Consider the following 24,542-nt stretch of genomic DNA (forward strand, 5'->3'; position numbering starts at 1 on the left):
TCTCCATTGAGCTCTTCTGGTTGTGTAGAAAATAAGGTCTGTAACCACAATACCCTTTGACGTGCAAAAGTAGGTATCAAAGATGACAGTTTCAGAACATTGTTTGAGTAGGTTGTGTTTAAAGGTCTTTTCTTTGCCGCTTTCTTCGAGAGGTTGGGGGGGGGTAGACAATCTTAAAAGCATTAAGGCCTACCTGTGCCAGGAAGTCAGAGGAGCTATTGGTAGGTTGTGCTATGGTGAGAATAGCCATCAGTTTTCTGCATTTCCAGGTAGCTGAGCACCAAGGGAAAAGGAAGAAAATTAAAATAACCCCCATTTTGAACCAAAGCTCTGATGGCACCAAGTTAGCAAGGGAAATATGCCCTACCCTCCCCCAAAGAGTTCCTATCCAAATATTTATCCATTCATCCTTTCACTCTTCCATCCACTAACTGTTGTCTAGGATTTCACCTTTACAATCTGTCACCCATTCATTCTTTCATTCATCATTCAGTCTTTTTCCATCCCATTTATCCATTGGCAATTCCATTTATTAACCCTTCAGCCAACCATCCATGCATGAAACAAATCCATATGGCCAGCCACTCATGCATCCATCATTTGACTTATCCATCTATCCTCTCAGACTTCCACTTACTATATCATTGTTTGACCGATCCATGCACCTGGCTATTCACCCATCAATTCACCTGTTACTCTACCTACCCACCCATTCATCAATGCTATTACTCTCTCTAACTTTCTTTCAGCCTTCCTTATTTTCGCCTATCTTTACTTCTAATCTTCCATCATTCTTTCCCTTTTTTATGACCCCGTTTTTTTCTTCCTTTTAGTGTTAATGATAAGCATTTTTTTCTGCTGCTGAGTTGTAGACAGAGGAGACCCATAACAAAACTTCCTCTAGGCTGTAGTTGTTAAAGTAGAGGCGGGCAAGTGTTCACGACACAGCCCTTGCTGAGCACAACCTGCCTTTCAACCCCTTCAACCTACTCCGAACCACTTGTGGGAAGGCAGCATTTTATTTTTATGGGGGGGGGGGGATAGAGCATCAATGAGAATATGCAGTGTATTATTAAATCAAACAGTGACCTTATTATTGGAATGTCAAAAGTTATCAATATTCAAAAGCCCTCTGATGTAAACCATAAATCAATCAATTTACCTTGTGTAACATTCCACTACAATGGTTTAATATTGTGAATTAGGTACATTTCAGTCTAGTATTTGGGTTTGGTCATACCAGAGTCCGATGACCGTGAAAGTTTGAGTATAGCCACAATCTTTAGAATTTGACGTTATTGGCATAGGCTTCAAGTTTTGAGCTTTCTGCTTTGAGCAAATCATTACGATTTCAAGATAGTGAATCTGAACACCTTGTCAGGAAGACCTCGGCCCGATAAGTGTAATAAAGCAATAGAATGCCTAACTGCAACCATATACATATAAAGGAAAATAACTATTCCTTTGAAGAAGATTACATACTGACTCTGTTAAAACAGTCTTGGATCACTACACTTCTAAAGATAGTCAGGGCAAAAGCCTGGGATCCACCCTACTTCAAATATACTGTGGCTTTTATTAGTTCTGGAAAGAGCAGTCACCTTACAATTTAAAGACTTTTTTTCTTGAGCATTCTGCTTGTGGATAGACAAACAAATTTCCGTCCCCCATCAGGGCACCAAATTGGTCCTGATCGATGTTCAGTTTTCCATTCTAGACATAGAATGAACACCCTTGACCACTCCACATTATTAAAAATATGTGTAGGAGTAGCCGGGTGTTGGGGAAACTTAGAGTTAGCTGAAATGCTTTTTGTCTGATCGCACAACCCTTGTGGCTATGTATCAATGACAAGTTGGGTCAATGGTGGTCTCTTGTGGGGTGCTTCAGGGTTTCTTGCCTTTTCACAGAAGTCTGCTGAGAAGTCCTCCTCACCGGTGCAAGAGGTCATGGGCGCCGAGATATGATTGGTAGAGTGGTTAGCTTGTTGTTTGATGATTTCAAATAGTTTCTTGGGTCTGTTTTTATCGCTGTCAAGCTGAGCCCTGAAGTGATCAGTTTTAGCACTACGGATATAGCTGTTATATGCGCTTCTTATCCTCCTGAACTGTGTGAGGCTTGTAATAGAGGGAGAATTTCTCCATAGTCTCTCCGAAAGCCTAAGTTTGTGACGTTCTTCATTTAGGGAGCCATTAAACCAGGGTTTGGATTGTTTTATTGAATTCCTTCAGAGTTGCTTTGGAACAATTGTGTCAAATATACATGTCATAGAGTTGATGTAATGATCCGTGAGGTCATCCAGGTTGGTCATGTTAGGGGGTGGCAGAAGAAGATTCTTGCTAATGGATGTTAGATCATTGATGTTGATGCCTCTCAGATTACGAACCAGCTGTTTGGTCTCAAGTGGTTGACCTTGTCTGACCAGGACCTTTTCCAGGATGTGAAAGGATATTTGGTGATGATCCAACCAGTCACAGGGTATAATGTCATCCAGTTGTATGGTGTTATCTTTAGCTATGATAAGGTCAAGGGTGGAGCCCTTGTGGGTAGGTCCATTGCAGGCCTGGGTGAAGCTGAGATAGGAGAGAAAAAGCCTTGAAGGAGCACACTAAGGGATCATTTGTGTCATTCCAGTGAAGGTTACAATCCCAGAGGAAGACATGGCTGGGGTGTTGGTCCGAGCATTAGGTAATGGACTCCATAATTTGATTGATGAAGAGCAGATAATCATCTAGTGGATGATATATCATGTGGAGCACACAGACAATCTTGTCATTGTTCCAGATTTCAGTGTCTCTGTGCTCACAGAAGGACATTATAGTATTTTGAGCCTGTTTCAATCTGAGGCTGGAGCAATGGCAGCAAACAATGCCCCCCCCTTCCCAGTTTTAACACGTCTCTCTAGTCTGATAATGCCATAATCAGGAGGGATTAAGATGTTGAGAAGTGGGGAGGAGGAGTTATTGAGCCAAGTTTCAGTTAGGATCAGGAGGTCCAATTCGTGCGTGATGATGAGTTCAGAGATATCTGCTGCATGTTTCACTGCTGATCTGCAGTTGAGAAGCATCGATTTGATGTGTGAGTTGGTTGCTACCGCTTCTAGGTGAGAAGAGGTGACCTGTAGTAGGTTATCCCTATTCAAAGATGATAGTTTAACACTTGGTTCTCTAAAAGGGTCAGAGGAGATAGTTGGTATGTTGATTGGTGAGCGAGAGGAGACACACCAAGAGCCGCTGTACGATAGAAGAAGTGAGAGAGTGTCATCATCCGACAACTGAGGCATAAACCTAAGGGGCCTGGAATGGTGCTTTGGAAGAGGCTAAGTTATCCAGAGTGGGCTGAGCGGGCTATTGAGAGAAAACATTTCACCACCGCAGTGTTTAACACTTGCTGGATGGCTAGGCTGACCTGTCTCAAGGGAAGGATAGAGTTTCCAAAACTTCCCCATCTTCAAGGAGCAATGTAGGAGTGTCTACAGGTTATCTTTGACAGTAAGGAGATCCTGCTTGAGTTCGGCCAGCTTTTCCTCAATGTAGGGGAGGCTATCACAGCCAGCGGCCATCCTAGAATAAGGTAATGGATGGGACCCCTTAGGGAGAGGGGAGTTAGATGGCATAATATATCCCTCACAAAAATTGCAGGAAGAGACAGTATCCAGCTTGAGTTCAATTGTGTTATCCACCAAGGGGGAGTATTAGCATAGTAGATACCAGGTCTCGGTGTAAGAAATTGCAGAGAAAACCCTGGAGAAAGATTGGTGGAGGCAAGGTGGCTTTATCCTGTGAGATTGGGTACGTATTGGGAGAGGAGATAGGAAGGTGAGGGTTCACAGGTGAAGTACTGGGGAAGGAATCTGGGTGAAGGGTAGGAAAAACACCCAAATTGGTATTACGAGAGACTTGAGTTAGATTATCAGGTTTATCAAGGTTAGGTTTGCAGGTATTGGACTCACCATCAGTGTCGGGGGATATAGCAGACTGGTTCAGAGGGAGTGAGGGGGAAGCGGAGCTGATGAATGCAGAGGAGGAGGGAACAAAAGGTTCCTCCGCTGAGGAGAGACTTTGATTGTGTAGCCTAGCAGGATTTATGTTATTAAGTTTATTTTTAATCCTCATAAAGATTCTGTCAAAGCATTTAAGATTCCGGTCAGAAGCTTGAATAAGGATCCTACTATTATTGTAGCGGGATATGGCCAGATCAGCAGTAAGGACTGGTGAAGGTAATATGTTTATGTAGAAACAGTGGCGGGTTTTGCTCACAGGTTTTGATCAAAGCGTAGATGTTAAGACTCTTCTCCATTGAGCTCTTCTGGTTGTGTAGAAAATAAGGTCTGTAACCACAATACCCTTTGACGTGCAAAAGTAGGTATCAAAGATGACAGTTTCAGAAGATTGTTTGAGTAGATTGTGTTTAAAGGTCTTTTCTTTGCCGCTTTCTTCGAGAGGTTGGGGGGTAGACAATCTTAAAAGCATTAAGGCCTACCTGTGCCAGGCAGTCAGAGGAGCTATTGGTAGGTTGTGCTATGGTGAGAATAGCGATCAGTTTTCTGCATTTCCAGGTAGCTGAGCACCAAGGGAAAAGGAAGAAAATTAAAATAACCCCCATTTTGAACCAAAGCTCTGATGGCACCAAGTTAGCAAGGGAAATATGCCCTCCCCTCCCCCAAAGAGTTCCTATCCAAATATTTATCCATTCATCCTTTCACTCTTCCATCCACTAACTGTTGTCTAGGATTTCACCTTTACAATCTGTCACCCATTCATTCTTTCATTCATCATTCAGTCTTTTTCCATCCCATTTATCCATTGGCAATTCCATTTATTCACCCTTCAACCAACCATCCATGCATGCACAAATCCATATGGCCAGCCACTCATGCATCCATCATTTGACTTATCCATCTATCCTCTCAGACTTCCACTTACTATATCATTGTTTGACCGATCCATGCACCTGGCTATTCACCCATCAATTTACCTGTTACTCAACCTACCCACCCGTTCATCAATGCTATTACTCTCTCTAACTTTCTTTCAGCCTTCCTTATTTTCGCCTATCTTTACTTCTAATCTTCCATCATTCTTTCCCTTTTTTATGACCCCGTTTTTTTCTTCCTTTTAGTGTTAATGATGAGCATTTTTTTCTGCTGCTGAGTTGTAGACAGAGGAGACCCATAAAAAAACTTCCTCTAGGCTGTAGTTGTTAAAGTAGAGGCGGGCAAGTGTTCACGACACAGCCCTTGCTGAGCAAAACCTGCCTTTCAACCCCTTCAACCTACTCCGAACCACTTGTGGGAAGGCAGCATTTCATTTTTATGGGGGGGGGGGATAGAGCATCAATGAGAATATGCAGTGTATTATTAAATCAAACAGTGACCTTATTATTGGAATGTCAAAAGTTATCAATATTCAAAAGCCCTCTGATGTAAACCATAAATCAATCAATTTACCTTGTGTAACATTCCACTACAATGGTTTAATATTGTGAATTAGGTACATTTCAGTCTAGTATTTGGGTTTGGTCATACCAGAGTCCGATGACCGTGAAAGTTTGAGTATAGCCACAATCTTTAGAATTTGACGTTATTGGCATAGGCTTCAAGTTTTGAGCTTTCTGCTTTGAGCAAATCATTACGATTCTCAAGATAGTGAATCTGAAAACCTTGTCAGGAAGACCTCGGCCCGATAAGTGTAATAAAGCAATAGAATGCCTAACTGCAACCATATACATATAAAGGAAAATAACTATTCCTTTGAAGAAGATTACATACTGACTCTGTTAAAACAGTCTTGGATCACTACACTTCTAAAGATAGTCAGGGCAAAAGCCTGGGATCCACCCTACTTCAAATATACCGTGGCTTTTATTAGTTCTGGAAAGAGCAGTCACCTTACAATTTAAAGACTTTTTTTCTTGAGCATTCTGCTTGTGGATAGACAAACAAATTTCCGTCCCCCATCAGGGCACCAAATTGGTCCTGATCGATGTTCAGTTTTCCATTCTAGACATAGAATGAACACCCTTGACCACTCCACATTATTAAAAATATGTGTAGGAGTAGCCGGGTGTTGGGGAAACTTAGAGTTAGCTGAAATGCTTTTTGTCTGATCGCACAACACTTGTGCCTATGTATCAATGACAAGTTGGGTCAATGGTGGTCTCTTGTGGGGTGCTTCAGGGTTTCCTACTTTTCTCCTCATTTATTTCCAGCAAATATGTAAACTGTTGAATGACCTGGAAGTGAGATTTTAATTCTATGCAGATGATCCCTAGGTGATATATTGTCTGCCCAAAGATTATCACCGGGACAGACAGGAAGTTGCCAGGGTTTGATGTAATCCAAATGAATTAGAATCAGCAAGCCCTCAATGTGATTAAGACTGAATAAGACTGAATTCTTGCTGGTTGGCACTGATCATTGCTGAGCTCAATAATACATCTGGAATGATGCTAAAGGACAAAGTCAAAGCTCTGGGTTTATTTTGATGGAAGAGTGTGCATGGATGGTCAAGTGTATCAGATACATTGCTTGAAAAAATACCTACTTGAGATCTTACAGAAAAATAAAAAGATACCGTCCCTTGAAAATTAGGCAATCACTGCTGGAGGCATTATTGGTTCCAAAACTGACTATGCAATGAGCTTCTGACAAATATGTTAATAAGTAACAGGCCTCCCGAAATTCCCTACACTTAACATGTCTCCGATTCTCATTTTAGCCTTCATTGTCTGACAGTGGCATTTAGGTTATGTCCAAAATGGTGCTGTCGATCGAAACACTATGGTTTCATTAAAGAAAGACTGACTCCCTACTGCTTAAAAAGTTCTCTTAGCTCTACCATAGAGCCGCTTGTACTTCCTATGGAGAGTCTCAGGAAAAATGTTGAGGGGAATTAATCTATGGCCGTTGCCTTCACAGCCTGGAACTTCCTCCCTGATAACTTAAGGCAAAGGAATCAACTACTATAGTTAAGGATAGTGGTTTTTAACATGCAGTCCGGAGACCCTGGGGGTCCACAAAACCTACTTAGAGGGTTTGCAACTGCTTAGAAAATCAAATAATATTAACAGATTGAAGAAGAGTATATAAATAAAGAAGTAAAATCTAAAATGGAAATTTGTAAAATGCTCTCTAAATGTGAAGGGATTTGAAATGTGCTTTTTGGTTCCTAGTAACGACTCACTAGGGGTCCCTGGATTCCAATAATTTTTCAGTGGGGGTCCCTGGGTTCCAGGAAATGATTAAGTGGGGGTACACTGAAGACACTGAAGACAAATGGTTAAGAAATTCAGGTTTAGGTGAATGCTGAAATTTTACATACTTGAATAATGTTTGGCTCTCCTGACCATTGCAGTGGCTAGACACTATTGGGTTTTTTGCTACTATGCAAATGTAGATTTGATATGTTGTAAGGTGTGCAAAAAACCTTTGGAGGAGCACTCCTACAGTTATATACTAATACCCATGACTGTCGGAAATAGGATTGGTTTAGGAGTTCCTAGAATTACGATGTTAGACTTGACCCTTTCTGCAGGGCACAAACTTTTGCCTTCACCCTCCTGTTTTTTTTAACCTATTTTGTTTGATTTTTAGGACTGTGCACACTTTATCACTGCTAACCAGGGCTACAGTGCTTGTGCTCTCTCCTTTTAACATGGTAAAAGTGGCTTACAACCAATTGCAACATTTCATTTACTTGTAAGTACCCAGTAAATGTGTACTAAATGCACACAGTACCTGTAAATTAAATGTTACTTGTAGGCCTGCAGGACTGATTGTGCCATCCACTTAAGTAGCCTTTTTAAAACCTGTATTGGGTCTGCCATTGCAACATATTTGTGAAGTTTTAAAACTCCCATTTCGACCTGGCATAATAAATCTTGTGAACAATATATGTTCATTGCACACACCGATGTGTATGAGTTAAACAATGATATTCTAGTAATTATCCAACTATCCAAACTCTTGGGATGTTTAGCATGCTGGTCAGGGTAGTGTGATTGCTTATGACACACCAAACAAAGTGTTCAATGCTTCAAGTGACACGTGCCGCTTGTCACCTGGCTGTACAGCTCTAAAAGCCTGATTACATTGGTGGACAGACTACTGTCAGTCCTCCATCATCCCAGGGATGGGGACTGCCCGCCTATAAAGCGGCAGTCCCACATATGCAATTATGATGCGACCCCCACCACGGCAGTCGCATTTGCTATATTTAGCATTATGGCGGGTGCTTCAGCTAGCAGCACCCGCCGCAATTCTAAAAGTGCACCTTTGATATTTCCCTGCACTACGTGGCAGGTACCATGTGGTGGCTGCCACATAGTGCAGGGAAATTTAGGAGGGCACCATAGGTGCCACCCAATGCTCTAGCCACAGACCCAGGGATTAAGGGGGGCCCGCTACAGGCCCCCAAATCTGTTTCCAACTGCAGTTTTGTGGCAGGTTGACTGGTGGAAAAGGGATATCATAATCCCCACTGCGGTGCCTTCGTTATAGTCAAAAGATGCACTCCCCAGGATTGTTAAAGAACACAGATAACAGAAAAATTACAATACAACATTCAACAAAGAATACAGAAAACCCTCGCAGAGGACTGCCTGCACAAAGGTACCACAATAAACAACAATTGGTCCCGACGTATCTTTACAGCACACGTAAGGTGTTAATTGTGATAAATGATTGATTGAATACTGTTTTACATGATAAATATGATTTTAAAAAAATTGCATAAAAAATAATGTTGCCTTTTGTCTCTCTGTGACAATTGAACTATAAAACAACACTATATATGACCGTTTGAAATAACTGTGCACCTTATGTGTGCTGTAAAGATAAGTCAGGACCAATTGTTGTTTATACTGTGGCGGTGCCTGATAGGCACCGCCGCCATGCGGTGCAAAGCAGCTGCTCTGACAGTCAGTCGGAAAATGACCATCTGTCAGAACCATGGCGGTCGGTCTTTCTGACTGCCACGTTTTCGCCCGCCATAGTAATCCGGCGGGTGAAAAACCGCAGTTCGAAGGAAGCGGGCCCTCCACCGACAGGCTTTCGGTGGTTGGCTTTCCGACATCGTAATCAGGCCCTAAGATCCTATAAAAAAATATATGTATATGTATTTCCCCACCTTAATCTTCTGTATTCATTTTTAATGTAACAATTTATAAACATTATGTCACTGCTAATATTTGTTCATCTTAAAATCTCATATTCATGTATTTAGCAGTGTACAATGAATGTAAATCATAGAACGAATGGCCTATTCAACAAAATAGTAGTTTCTGTCACAAACATTTTTTGGTGTAATTTCACAAATATAATGTTGCCCTATGCATTTCGGGATCTCTATCCCTTCTTCGGGGGCCGCTGTAAAAGATATAAATGTACATTAATGTGGACGAGGAAATATCATTCTCCATATGTTTGATGATCTGAGCGAACAACTTAATTAAGAAAAGTCACATGCATATTGAAGAATGCTGCTTCTCCATGAAGAGCAGCAGATGACTTGGAGTAACATACCGTCAACCAGCTCAGAAAGATCAAAGAGGTGAATAAAGAATAGGCCCTCATGCCTAGGAGACTAGAAATTAGAACACTCTCATCATGAGAAATGAAGTATGTGACTGTATGTACCAAAGAAAGTGAAAAATTGGAGTGAAGTTAAAAAATGTGCACAAAGTTCCTAACGTCAGTGATGCTTATATCTGTAACAAATGTAATAATAAACTAGCTGTCAAGCTGAGGTAAAAGGGAAAGGAAACATCTCTAAAAGCCACCATGGTCCACCTGTGTACTCCTGCTTTTAATACAGCACCATCTTTACTGTCTCTACAACGAGATTCTGACTCATTCGTATTGATAGCTGTGAAACCAGAAATTCAAAACTTTTGTTAACTGGCTCAGATTACACGAATAAACAAAAAAACCAAAAAAACTCGCTGGCTCCTAACACTTACCCCAATGTAGATGTTTATGTCTAACCATCCCAAGCCGCAATAAACCTTTTGCCATGCCTAAACATGTTACAATAGTCACCGACCTGCACTCCGGTTTGTTCCTTCCTTTATGCTGATTGTTCCCAGGTTAGAACGACCAGGAAATGCACACTGGCCGGTCTGGTAGTTCCCCGGGGAAAGGGGGATGGGAGCGAGAGACAAGAGAAAACAAAAGACTGGATGCTTGCAGTCCAAACTTTGATCATCTCTCAGGGATAATGATGAAAGGACCAACTTCAGATTTCTTATTTGTGATTGTTAGGCACAGTTATCTAAACAAAACAACACACAACACTATTTGTGTACAATAATTCACGTTAACTTATAATACACTATCTGGGTTCTGAAACCACCTACCCGTTCTATTGAGGTGCCTGAATAAGCTTCTTCTGCTCAGAAGCGATTTGTAATTACACAACTTGAACACCGTCATAGATAATCTAAATAGAATCCAAACATCAAGACTAAAATCAGTGGTCACTTTCACTTATACAATCCTTAAACATTATTTGGGTTATGTTATACTACATACCTTGCCTTTGCTTGTGCTTGTTGCAAATGGTCCACAAAACTAAAATATAAAGCAAAAAGATAGCACAGAGCACAATTGCAATCAAACGTTTTTGTACTTTGCATAAATGGGCTGACCAACTAAGTATGCTTTTGAACCTTTATGAGACTTTTCTTTTATGTCCCTTGTAACTCTTTAAAATGTCTTTCTTTTTCAGAAAACAAGTTATTTTATGTTGTCTCTATGTTGTCTTGTAAACTGAGAACTTAGAGATAACTTTTCTAGTAGGAAACATCGTCCTCAGGTTCTTGCTATGCGTAAACAGGCTGCTCGTGTCCCCAAATATGCTAATAGCTTTACCGAGTTCAAAATATGCAATGAGTTCACTGCGTTTCACAGAATTAAATTAGACGTCTCAAAAATGCTGAAAAGCCTTACCGCTGGGTTGTTTCATTAAGACTAACTTTTACCGGACAAGATGAGGCATTACAAAGCAACCATCGGTAATCTTGTCTTTCTTTTGTTTTTGTTGCAGGGTGCTGATACCGGAAGTTGCACGATGGGAAGTCCGGTCTGGAAACCTTCTGCAGGGTGCCACAGAAGTCTAGAGCATCGGAGCAGGAACGGGAGCAACGCTGGACTGGTCCAAAGTCAGGTAAGGATTTAGATCTATTCCAGAGGAAGCGTCAGAGTACGGGCAGGTCCGGAGTCAGGTCTGCGCTACAGCAACAAAGCGAAGCACGCGAGCAAGGGCAAATGGCGTTTAAATACCTGAGTGCTCAGCTTCAGTTAGTGTTCCCACGTGTACCCGTTGGAGCTGTATGTATTACAACGGTTGCAGGCTCATTATCCTAATGTTCAAGAAACTCGTGTTTTTTCAGGAACCTCGTTGGAACTGTTTACACGTGCATGTATAATAACGGTTGCAGACTCATTATCCTAATGTTCATCAAACTCGTGTGTTTCAGGAACTATAGCTTTAAGTTCAAGCTTTGGCAAACCATTTACAAGAAACAAAAAGCATTGGTAATAGCAAGGATACATTACTTGATGTGACTACAGACGTGACATAGAATGGGGAATAACATGATATGAATTATTGGCAGATGTACAAAACCAGTACATAATCATCAACCGGACGAGATGCGATGGTACATCATTGAAAAAATCATAAAGAAAGTAGGAGCTAATATGGATAGCATTAGATAGCATTAGAAAATTCAGGGAAGTGTACTGGATTTTCACTTTGGGCACGGCCACTAAGGGTTTGAATTTGTCCATTCCATGGGATCAAGCTATAAAGTAGTAGTATCATTACACAGCTAATTCATAGTGCTTGTCCTGTTTAATTAGTCTGCATCCTTTGATTTGTAGAGACTAATACATGCATTCCATACCAATTAGACAGGGTTTACTTATGACATATAGTGTTTCATTTGTCTATTCGAGCATAAAGTATGTTATGGATGGACATATTTACATATGGATTAGATCATTATGTTAATCTTCCTTCTACACGTAACATAGTGCCCCTAATTTCCATACATCTCTGTCTCTCATTCTCGAGGAACTAATCCTTTGGTTTCTTGTTAACTCACAGTTTTGATCTGTTGCTATTATTCGGACGCATTCTTCACACGCACAGCGCCCCATTTTAAGATGGCCGTATCATCAGCGACTACTTATGCACGATATAGGCAATATACTTTTATATTTTGCCGCGTTAATCACTTCAGAAAAAATCGTGATATTACCAGTCCCTCCCCGTTGTAGTAAAAAGTGAGGGTTGTTTATCAAAAAATCTTTATTCAGAGGTACGCATCTTCATGCCACATGAGTTTTTCTCCCATTATCGTTGATGTCAATCTCCGTACAAATTCACCATTCCAAGATGGCCGAATTATTAGGACCTCACATACCTGAATCTTTCACGCATGCGCTTGTTCTATACGTCATCGAAGCGAGCCAAACAGTTCACTCCACCATATATAAGTTCTCGTGTTGTGAGCGTTTACCTCCGTATGGCGATTTAGAGAAACCAGCCACGTCGCATCTTTGCCTTACTCTGGTATGTATTAACATCTTAAACCGCAGATTAGACTAGTTAATTTTGGGAGGTCTTCTATCTCTGTGTATTATTAGTATCTAGCCACCTTCCCTCTAGATAATGGCGTATCAGATTCTATGTCAGTCAGGCATCAAGGGGGTTAAGTACAAACATTGTTGCGTATATTCACAATACAAATTTGGCCCCACGTGTATTCCATCGTAAGGGGATTATATCATCCAGTAAACAAACAACCCAAAATAAATCGTTTTTTTGCTACATTATGGATATATGATGCTTCATTGCACTTTTTTCCTACGTAAAAACATGAATCTGTTCCATTCACAGTCATACCCGAGAATGCCCTTTGAAGTCCAGGATATCAATCTCCGGTAGCATTTATATTTGCACTGATTATTTCTACGAGAGAGGATACCTATACTACGATGAATGCCAGAGATGTGTAAGAGAGAAACATCCCATTCTTGGCATTTGTAAACTATCAAATTTTCAAATATTCATGACCGACACATTGGGTAAGTGTAATCATATAGGTTATGTACGTCATTAGTGATCTTTATTTAAATATTGTACCAGTCCCACAACAGAGTATAGTACACGTTAATGAGGTTTTTTCCCCCATCTCTTCTAGGCATATCTTTTAGAAGATAAGAGTAGGGGCCATCCTATCTTACCTTTTCGTATCAAGACCATCAAGGGTTGACTTAATATAGTATCATCGGGTAAGAGTTTGTAGCTATTTTTTCCCTCCCTCTTCGCCATTTTTTTTTTTGTTTTAGACTTGTGGGACCATAAACATCCTTATACATACATATGAGTTAATCAATATTGTATTCTGTTACCTTTTTCTTTTAAGATTAACTCTGACTGCCAGATGGCTTCTTGATCAATTATAGAGCTGCGAATCGAATTGTCAACTAATTAAACTATAGGTAGGAGACAATTTAAATAAATTTTATTTTCCACTTTTTGTGCCATCATTATATCTTAGTTTTTTCTGTTCTTTTCTCTTTTATCCTTTTTCTGTTGTGTCATAGAGGATAATTGTTGTATCACTCGTCACTATTTGGGCTTTCTATATGTTCTAAATTTCATGACATTACTAGGGTGTGGGTTCCCAAACGGGTGCAGTGGTAGATATTGTTTTTAACATTAAATATGAGCTAAACGCCATTGAGTCTCCTGACTCATTTAACAAGTGTCAACAAAATTAGGTAACTTCAGAGTGAAAATAATACAGACCAGTATTGTTATATTTTGTTGTTGAATTGTGTCTCTATATATCGTATTAGATTTTTATAGATAAGTAAGGATATAAAAAAATGTCTGTTTTTTTTACAGCAATCACTGACACAGAATAATCTGAAGAAGGCTTTGCCGAAACGCGTCATTTCATATTTCTGTGATTTTACTCAGTGTTTTTATCTTGTTATAAAATTATATATTCTTTGATCAATCTTATGTCATTGAGTGAATTATCAATCAACGGAATCACCTTTGCACATCTTAGCGATATATCCAATTGCTAATACTTGACTGTTTCATGTAATTGTAGTTTGTATCAAAATGATTGTCTTATATATGTAGTCTTTGTGAGTAAATTAAATATCCACCATGAATATCAAATTGGTTATGAAACTACAAAAATAAAAATGAAATATTAAAATAAAAATACTAAATTTCCAATTGTTTAAGTTACATTATTGTATTGAAAAAAAATTATGGTTTGTTGTGTATCTCTGAAGTTGCCACGTTTTGTGTAACTTTATCTTTGCACTTAGCCTGGTGCAACCGTCACTCTTTACATACACAAAACCAGTACAGTTGCAGATGAGTTTGGTTTTCTCGTAACAGTTCCCGCCCCAAAGGTCTTCTCAGAGGACGGGGTTTATATAGGTGCAAGGCATGGAAAGTCCTGACAAACCTTGGGGCATGTACATTTGACTCAGGTTCCCAAGATCTTTCTGAAATATCGTAACCCTTCCGATCAATTAAATAATGCAAACGACCATGTATACGTTTGAAATCCAAAATACGATGCACCTCATATTCCACATGGTCTCCTACCACAACTGAAGGGGGTGGATTGTCTTTTCGTGTGTTGGGTGGACATAAGGTTTGAGCAGAGACACATTGAAAAACTGGGTGGATGGCATAGTCTTGGAGTAAGATTAGTTTAATTGAAACCGGATTCAAGATTTTGCTTATAGGGAAAGGGCCAATATACCTTGGTTTTAGTTTTTTGAGGCCTTCAATTTGAATATTCTTGGTTGATAACCAGACAAGATCTCCTATCTTATAGGATGGCTCAGGGGTTCTGTGTTTATCAACAGACAACTTAGCCTTTTGTTTATTTCTAGCTAAACTAATTTTTGCCTTTTCTTGTTATTCCTGCAGGAGTTTCAATCTTTCATTTACTGCAGGCATAGTGTTGGCTAAATCCAGGAGAATACTAGGGAGAGATCGTGGATGCAATCCAGTAGTAAAGAAGAAGGGAGAACAGCCTAATGCTGCATGATAGCTATTGTTGTATGAGAATTCAGCTAATGGTAGGATTGCATCCCATTGAGCAGCTATTGTGGAGGTTAAACATCTTAGACTTTGTTCAAGGTATTGATTCACCTTTTCTGTCTGGCCGTTAGCTTGTGGATGACAAGCAGATGATAATGCTATTTCGATTCCTAAATGTGTGCACACCTTTTCCAAAATTGAGGGTCACGATCGGAAATTATTTTACTGGGAAGGCCATGGAGTTTCATGATATTGTTAATGAACATTTCACTAAACTCAGTTGTTGTTGGTAGTTTCATTAAAGGAATGAAATGTCCCATTTTGGATAGTAAGTCTACAACTACCAAGATTGTAGTAAAGTTATTTGACTTAGGTAAATCCGTGATGAAGTCTAAACTGATTGTGTGCCAGGGAATTGGGGGTATGGTTAATGGTTGCAAAAGGCCAGTGGGAGATGAATGAGAAGACTTTTGTCTAGCGCATACTGGACATGTTTTGACATATTGCTGTACGTCTTGTTTGATTGTATTCCACCAGAAATATCGTTGACATAATTCTAAGATTTTGTTAACTCCAGGATGTCCTGCAGTACTTGAATCATGGTTCCATTTTAAAATCTGTTGTTGTAAACTCTCCTTAGGAATGTACAGTTTGTTATTGTGAAAGAAATAACCGTCACGTTTGGAGTTTTGTTTATGTGCCAACCATAGCTGTTGATTTTGTGTCTGAACGCTCTGTTTAACTTCGTTTTGAAACTTGTCTGCGTGTGTAATTGCCACTACTTTCTCTGGTGGAATTACATATTGTGAATGTCTTTTTTCATCTGGATCTTGATTGCAACATATCCTAGACAAGGTGTCAGACAGGAGTTGTTCTTGTCCTGGGCGGTATGCTATATGAAATCGAATTCACTAAAGAAATGTAACCAGCGCATTTGTCTGGGGGTAAGTGCTTTGACAGTTGTAAAGAACTGGAGGTTGTTATGGTCCGAAAATATAGTGATGGTATGTTTTGCACCCAGTAAATGGTGCCTCCTTTAAAAAAATACTGCTTTGATTGCCAACAATTCCCTTTCCGCTATGTTGTAATTTTGCTCAGCTGGTAACAGTTTCTGTGAGTAAAAGGCAATTGGGTGTAGGTGTCCTGTAGTAGCATCTTTCTCCATTAATACTCCTCCCAATGCATTTTGAGAGGCATCTGCTTCAACAAAGAATGGTGTGTCAGGTCAGGGTGTATCAAAATGGGTGCAGATGTAAAAGCCTGTTTTAATTTGATAAAAGCAGCTTCTGCGTCTGAGCTCCATTGAAATTGTTGACCTTTTCGAAGTAACTGAGTGATTGGTATGACTATGTCGGAAAATTTAGATATGAAGCGCCTGTAAAAATGTGCAAAACCCAGTACACGCTGTGTGTCTTTTACAGAGGATGGGGAGGGCCAATTCAGGATTGGTTCCACCTTTTCAGGGACCATGACTATACCTTCAGGAGAGAGCCAGTAACCTAGAAATTCCATCTTTTTTGTGTTAAAAACACACCTCTCAAGTTTGGCATATAAGGAATTATCTCTCAAACATTGTAGGACAGAATGAACATGTTGAGTATGTTCTTCCTCTGTTTTGGAAAAAATCAATATGTCATTGATGTAAACGATGATGCAAACATCCAGTAAATCATGCAAGACTTCGTTTATGAAATACTGAAATGCAGCCAGGGCGTTACAGAGACCGAATGGCATGATCGTATATTCGAATGGACCATATTTCGTGTGAAATGCAGTCTTCCATTCGTCTCCCTCCTTAATGTGGATGAAGTGGTACGCACCCCGCAGATCCAGTTTGGTGTAGATACTTGACCCTTTAATTTGGTTTAGCAGCACAGGAATTAAGGGCAAAGGATAACGTTTTTTTATCGTTGTCTTATTCACTGCACGATAATCAATACACGCTCTCAAATCACCAGATTTTATTGTCACGAATAAAAGTGGTGAAGAGACGGGGGAAGTTGAATGTCTAATAAAACCAATCTCTAATAATTTGTCTGACTGCACCAGGAATCAGATCTGTCCTGAAGTCATAGACCCTGTGTGGTGGTAATTTAGTAGCCTGGACAGGGTCAAATACAACAGAATAATCTAGATATTCATTAGGTAACTGAGGAGAGTCTTGTTGCAGAGCAGAACAGAATAGGGGAACGATGTGGTCTTGAGTTTCCATATAACAATGAGTTCTGAAGTGGGGGGAATCCAATGTTACAGTTCTTTTAATCCAATCAATTTTTGGATTATGAAGCTCCAACCAAGGAACTCCTAGTATGATGCCAAAAGTGGGTGTATCAATTAGTTCGAAAACAGTTTCCTCAGTGTGACCGTTCTCTCCTACAATAGTCAGGGGTGTAGTATGACATTTAATTAAACCAGAAAATAAGGCTGAGCCATCAACCACTCTGACTAGTTCTGGTTCAGTTTTTGGGATTCAGATTATTCCTATTTTTCTGGCTACTTCTGAAACAGAAATTTTTTGCCGGTGGCACCTGAGTCAATTAACCCCTTCTGTGCCCATGACGAGCTGGACTCGTCATGGAGCACAGTCGCGCTGTGCCCATGACGAGTCCAGCTCGTCATGGGACCTACCCTTGGGGGAAGCGCTGGCGCTCCCCCCGTGATTCGTCGATTTTTTTTTTTTTTTTTTTACTGGGGAGGCAGGGGAAGACCTTCTCCTGCCTCCCCCCGCCCGCGTCATCAATGACGTCAGCGCGCGAGCAGAGTAAAGGTCAGTTTTGGGGCTGGGGAGGGGGTATTATTGCATCGGTGGGTTAGGTAGGGTGGGGGCGCAATGTTGGGGGGGGTAGAAATGTTTTTATGTAGGCTCCGCTTTGTTCCTGCGCTTGGATCGTCCAAGTGCAGGTGCTTCTATGTGAAATGGATCCAAAAAATAAACGCTCGTTTTCGTTTTTCTCTCGTTTTCTGTGTGATGGGTGCTGCTAGCGTGGGATGGGGGTGGGGGGCGAAATAAAGTCAGCCATAGGGGTTGCAAAGTGGCCAGATTGATTTTATTTGCATCCAAATACACCAGCATCAGAGTTTGCCAGTGCAGTGCGACTTTCGTTTTCTCGTGTAACTTTGAACAGCATTGTTGTACCAAGGGGGGTCGAAAGAAAGTAAGACAGAGGGGTTGCAAAGTGGCCAGATTGATTTTATTTGCTTCCAAGTACACCAGCATCAGAGTTTGCCAGTGATGTGCTTCTTTCGTTTTTTTGTCTTCCTTTGAACAGTATTGTTGTTCCCAGGGGGGGCGAAATAAAGTAAGCCATAGGGGTTGCAAAGTGGCCAGATTGATTTTATGTGCATCCAAGTACACCAGCATCACATAGTTTTCCAGTGAAGTGCTACTTTCGTTTTCTGGTCTTCCTTTGAACAGCATTGTTGTTCCCCGGGGGCAAAATAAAGTTAGACAGAGGGATTGCAAAGTGGCCAGATTGATTTCTTTTACATCTTGTGATCGGTGGGTGCTGGTAGGGGGGTGGGGGGTAAAACAAAATAAGTCAGAGGGGTTGCAAAGTGCCCTGTGTTTTTTTTTTAGTATACAAATACACCAGCATCACAGAGTTTGCCAGTGAAGTGCTACTTTCGTTTACTCGTGTAACGTTGAAGAGCATTGTTGTTCCCAGGGGGGGCGAAATAAAGTGAGACAGAGGGGTTGCAAATTGGCCAGATTGATTTTATTTGCTTCCAAGTACACCAGCATCAGAGTTTGCCAGTGAAGTGCTACTTTCGTTTTCTCGTCTTCCTTTGAGCAGCATTGTTGTTCCCAGCGGGGGCGAAATAAAGTCAGCCATAGGGGTTGCAAAGTGGCCAGATTGATTTTATTTGCATCCAAATACACCAGCATCAGAGTTTGCCAGTGCAGTGCGACTTTCGTTTTCTCGTGTAACTTTGAACAGCATTGTTGTACCAAGGGGGGTCGAAAGAAAGTAAGACAGAGGGGTTGCAAAGTGGCCAGATTGATTTTATTTGCTTCCAAGTACACCAGCATCAGAGTTTGCCAGTGATGTGCTTCTTTCGTTTTTTTGTCTTCCTTTGAACAGTATTGTTGTTCCCAGGGGGGGCGAAATAAAGTAAGCCATAGGGGTTGCAAAGTGGCCAGATTGATTTTATGTGCATCCAAGTACACCAGCATCACATAGTTTTCCAGTGAAGTGCTACTTTCGTTTTCTGGTCTTCCTTTGAACAGCATTGTTGTTCCCCGGGGGCAAAATAAAGTTAGACAGAGGGATTGCAAAGTGGCCGGATTGATTTCTTTTACATCTTGTGATCGGTGGGTGCTGGTAGGGGGGTGGGGGGTAAAACAAAATAAGTCAGAGGGGTTGCAAAGTGCCCTGTGTTTTTCTTTAGTATACAAATACACCAGCATCACAGAGTTTGCCAGTGAAGTGCTACTTTCGTTTACTCGTGTAACGTTGAAGAGCATTGTTGTTCCCAGGGGGGGCGAAATAAAGTGAGACAGAGGGGTTGCAAAGTGGCCAGATTGATTTTATTTGCATCCAAGTACACCAGCATCAGAGTTTGCCAGTGTATTGCTACTTTCGTTTTCTCATCTAACTTTGAACAGCATTGTTGTTCCCAGGGGGGGCGAAATAAAGTAAGACAGAGAGGTTGCAAAGTGGCCAGATTGATTTCATTTGCATCCAAGTACACCAGCATCAGAGTTTGCCAGTGTATTGCTACTTTCGTTTCCTCGTCTTCATTTGAACAGCATTGTTGTTTCCAGGGTGGGAGAGTGTACCATTTCTGGAGGTACTGCAATACCTGGTTGATGGGTGAATTGGAAAACACAATGTGCACCATGGTTCTGTTTTTATGGATGTGGTCTACCATACTGCTTATGTTTTGTAAGGATGTAAGCAATGGACAGTGAAACGGTTCCCTTCAGGGCCCTCTAGTCATGTCCATAACTTTTCCGGTGAAACCACTCGCTGATTTCTGAATAGTTAGTGAGAGATCGTTTAGGTAACCATGTTGTTTCTGCTTACATTGCACATGCTTTGCATTCCCTAGGAGTGTTTTTTTTTTTTTTTTAGGCAGTGTATTACTCTTATCAAGTGCATAATTTGAATTGAGCCACATCCAAGTGTTTATAGCGAGCACAATTAGGTTATAGCTGAAGGCAGTGCGAGTTTCTCTCAGTGGGCAAGTATGGCGTTCAGTGGGTATGTGGCACTATGGCCGGAGCTGTTGAATTTGGAAATGGGGAACCGGGTTCTGCATTCATGACCAGTCCACCACACCACTGTACTGAGGGAGCACATTCCCATGCTACACCGTAGAAGGCCCCACTAGACCTTAGAAGGCTTGATGTCTTAGCACAAGCAGGTGTACTGTAGTGATGTCAACTTACAAAAGAGTACAAAGTACAAGTAGAGGTATAAAAGTACAATAAATGGCAGACACGCAAAACACAGGAACACACTGGGTAGGCACTTCTACGGGCATGGAGAACAGAATTTCCTATAATGTAAAGACTTCCTTCACACAATAGAGAGGGTGTGAATTAAGTTTGGAAGTGTCTTTGCAGGAGGAGAACTTTGAGGTTAGTTTTGAAGGACTGGGAAGAGGGAGGGGGTGGTCCGGAGCTGAGGCTCAGTTCCAGATTCTCGCCGCGTTGCTTGTAAAGAATTGGGCCATCGATCTTTCCTTTTTGAAAGTGGGAGGGTCAAGCAATACATTTTGCGCAGTACGTGATGGTCTAGAGCATTATATGCATATGTTACAATAAAGTTTTTTTTCTTCTTTTTATTCTAGTCTAAAGCTTTTCGACGGTGGCTGTTCTGCAGTTTTGTGTAGTTGCATTGTGTTGGTAAGAAATTTTTGTTGTTGTTGTATTTACACCAAATGAGTAATAATATAATGTCTGAATGAATTTTTTTGTAAGGGATGTCATAATGGCGGCATATTTAGTTAGTGGTTTGAGCATGAAATTCTTTGCGATGTGTTTTGCATAGTCTTATGTGTAATTGCTTTTCTCTTTCTTTTTTAGTGGGATATTGTTGATCCATACTGTGTCTGTACAGAGTTGGTGGTGGTGAGTAGTTTAGCTGCCTCTGGCAAGTGAGTGGTATTGTTTTGGAGTATATTTGAGTTTTTGATAAAGGTGCTTTTTGCTTATTACTTATTTTACAAAGAGTTTGTTATTGTTGACAAGTTACCTTTATTAGTAAGCAATATGGCTAGCCGTAGAATGACTGCTCAACAGGTGGTCGGTATGCTTCTTGAATCTTCCTCTGAGCATGATTATGAGACTGACAGTGCGTCTGAGGGAGAGGAGGGAGGGGAAGATTCTGGCAGTGAGTTTTCACTCAACATGGAATCATCGGATGATGAAGGTACTCTCAGTGCAGATGAAGGTACTCTTGGTGTGGATGAAGCAACTCTCAGTGCGGATGAAGTGCCTGTCTTAGAGGAGGAAACTGCTGTGCCGATGGTGCAAGAGGCATCTGGATTGCAGTCTGAGGCTGCTAGGCTTCCTACTGGAAGTGCTGGACTTTGGGTTGATCCAAACATGGTGCAGCCGGTGTTGCCTGCCTTTAGCGGTGATGCAGGGTGTACAGTGAATTGTGAAAACTTTTTGCCTATACAGTTTTTTCAGTTGTTTATGGATGATGTATTTTTGGGTGAGATTGTTGAGCAGACGAATTTGTATGCTGAACAGTTTTTGAGGAACAACAGCGACAAACTTAGGCCCCAGTCTAGAGCTACCCGGTGGACTCCCACATATCTGGAAGAGATTAAGAAGTTTTTGGGTTTGACTTTATTGATGGGTGTGGTAAGGAAGCCAACCTTGGCTTCATATTGGTCTACTAGCCCCTTGTTGGCAACTGCCATATTTCCTGCAGTTGTGACTCGTAATCGGTATTTACTTTTGCTACGTATGCTGCATTTTGTTGATAATTCTATGGCGTTGCCACGAGATCACCCTGACTGTGACCGTCTTTTTAAGATTCGACCCGTTCTTGATCACTTTGTGGATCGATTTTCTGAGATCTATACTCCAGGGAAAGAAATATCTATTGATGAGTCTTTGGTCTTGTTCAAGGGCGGTTTGGTTTTTAGGCAGTACATCCCTAGCAAGAGGGCACGCTATGGAATTAAGCTGTATATGTTGTCTGAGAGTAGGACAGGATATGTTTTTAATTTTCATGTGTACACTGGTAGAGATTCTGCTATTGACCCCCCAGGTTGTCCGTCCACTTTTGGAGTTGCAGAGAAAATTGTGTGGGATCTTGCTAGGAGACTGTTTAACAGAGGCCACCATTTGTACCTTGATAACTTCTATACTGCTGTGCAATTATTTAAGGAATTGTATAAAGTGGACACTTTTGCATGTGGCACAATCCGCTCTAACCGTAAAGCTTATCCGAAAGAGCTTGTTTGCAAAAAACTTCAGAGGGGGCAGTGCAGTTCCTTGCGTAGTGATGAACTACTAGCTGTAAAATTTGAGGACAGGAGGGATGTGTACATGCTGACTACCATCCATGATGAGAGTACGTCACCTGTGGCTGTTTGGGGTCAGGTTGCTGAAGTGCGCAAACCTGTGTTCATTCTAGACTACAATAAGCACATGGGTGGTGTTGACAGAGTAGATCAGAGGTTGGAACCTTACTCTGCTATTCGGAAGGCTTATGTTTGGTATAAGAAGCTGGCCATCCATTTCTTTGAATAAGCAATGTTCAATGCTTTTATTGTGTTCAAGGAGTGTTCTCCTGCGTCAAAGTTGACATTTCTTCAGTTTCAGCACTCTGTGATAGATAGCCTTGTTGTTGTGGAACAGGCAAGTGTTCCTAGATTTGGAGTGGTGGAGGATGTGGTTCGATTGAAAGATCGCCACTTTCCTGATTTCATCCCTCCCACACCGGCAAAAGATTTTCCCACTAGGAGATGTAGAGTCTGTTGGCGAAGAGATAAGCGGAAGGAGTCTCGTATGTACTGCTCCGACTGTCCATCTAAACCTGGGCTGTGTGTCCCTGCTTGTTTTAGAGCGTACCATACACAAAAGAATTTTTGGGAGCAATCATGAGTGGTAAAGTTAACTGATTGGTTTGTATTCTTTGAAAAATTTGATTCTGTTTCAAGGTTGGCGTTAGTGCAATGTGTTTAGTTTCTGATTTTGTGTTTGTAGATTTGTATCTATTTGTGATTTGTTTGTGTTTTTATTTTTGTCTAAAAAAATCCTAAATGTGTTGGCAGTGTGTGTGGACTGGCACTTCTTTGGCGGTGCACGTGGAATGGTGCTTGGCTGGCGGTGTGCATGGACTGGTGCTTGGCTGGTGGTGTGCATGGACTGGTGCTTGGCTGGCAGTGTGCGTGGACTGGTGCTTGGCTGGCGGTGTGCGTGGACTGGTGCTTGGCTGGTGGTGTGCGTGGACTGGTGCTTGGCTGACGGTGTGCGTGGACTGGTGCTTGGCTGGCGGTGTGTGTGGACTGGTGCTTGGCTGGCGGTGTGTGTGGACTGGTGCTTGGCTGGCGGTGTGCGTGGACTGGTGCTTGGCTGGCGGTGTGCGTGGACTGGTGCTTGGCTGGCGGTGTGCGTGGACTGGCGCTTGGCTAGCGGTGTGCGTGGACTGGTGTTTAGCTAGCACTGTGCGTGGACTGGTGCTCGGCTAGTGGCGTGCGTGGACTGGCGCTCGGCTGGCTGTGTGAGTAGTGACTTGCTGCTGGTCACTACACACACTGCTAGCTGAGTGCCACTCCACGCAATCCATCTGCTTGTGTAGTTGCTGTGTCAGGAATGTGGGCGTGTGAAAGTGATGGGCCCTTGAATGGCGCTGTGTGCTGGTGTGAGTTTTGTTATGTGATGGGCCCGCGGCTGGGGGTGTGAATGGTTTTGTATTTGTCACATGTATGAAAGGTGTATGAATGGCCTGTAAAGAGGTTGGTGCCTTGTCGTGGCTTTACAGCTCACGAGCTGTGAGTCAATGGTTCAGTTTCTCGCCCTTTCAATTATTAACAGTGCATTTCATTTTTGTGAAATCACTTGCTAATACAATTGTATATTCTGAACCATCACACACTCTCGTGCCAAATCCAACCAGTATGTGTGTGTGCTTGAGGATTAGATAGCTGTGCAGTAATATTTGCCTTTCTGAAGCAGGGTGTACCTTGTCCCTTTTGTGAATTTTGTAATGTGTTGTTTTTGTGCCTGGTGGTGCGAATGGTCCTGTGTGTATCACGTATGAAAGGTGTGTGAATGGCCTGTAAAGCGGTTGGTGCCTTGCCGTGGCTTTACAGCTCACGAGCTGTGAGTCATTGGTTCAGTTTTTTCTCCATTGAATTATTGACAGTGCATTTCATTTTTGTGCCAAATCCAACCAGTATGTGTGTGCGTTTGAGGAATAGGTGGCTGTGCAGGATTCTTTGTCTTTTTAGTTTCTCTGCCAAGGTGTATGTTCCATGTAAAAATAA

At 41.5% G+C, this 24,542-nt stretch overlaps 2 long non-coding RNA genes across 7 annotated transcripts in view; one reads left to right on the forward strand and one right to left on the reverse strand.

Moving 5' to 3' along the window:
* Positions 1 to 11,199, reverse strand: part of LOC146855354 (uncharacterized) — a 239,508-nt gene extending 228,309 nt beyond the window's left edge. Inside the window, exon 1 of the long non-coding RNA XR_014981312.1 lies at positions 10,949 to 11,199. This is a non-coding gene — a long non-coding RNA (uncharacterized LOC146855354). The remainder of the gene's footprint in view (positions 1 to 10,948) is intronic.
* The window catches only part of LOC146855355 (uncharacterized), a 90,472-nt gene continuing 76,943 nt past the window's right edge, over positions 11,014 to 24,542 (forward strand). For 2 of the 6 annotated variants that reach the window (XR_014980816.1, XR_014980818.1), the window contains exons 1-3: positions 11,015 to 11,165; positions 20,886 to 20,940; positions 21,121 to 21,165. This is a non-coding gene — a long non-coding RNA (uncharacterized LOC146855355). Of the gene's footprint in view, positions 11,166 to 12,905; positions 13,094 to 13,209; positions 13,301 to 13,434; positions 13,511 to 13,919; positions 14,031 to 20,885; positions 20,941 to 21,120; positions 21,166 to 24,542 lie in introns of those variants that run through there. The other 4 variants (XR_014980815.1, XR_014980817.1, XR_014980814.1 and 1 more) reach the window with 4 other exon arrangements.

This window comes from Triturus cristatus, chromosome 4_1 (assembly GCF_964204655.1).
Source record: "Triturus cristatus chromosome 4_1, aTriCri1.1, whole genome shotgun sequence".
In the NCBI taxonomy this organism is placed as follows: Eukaryota; Metazoa; Chordata; class Amphibia; order Caudata; family Salamandridae; genus Triturus; species Triturus cristatus.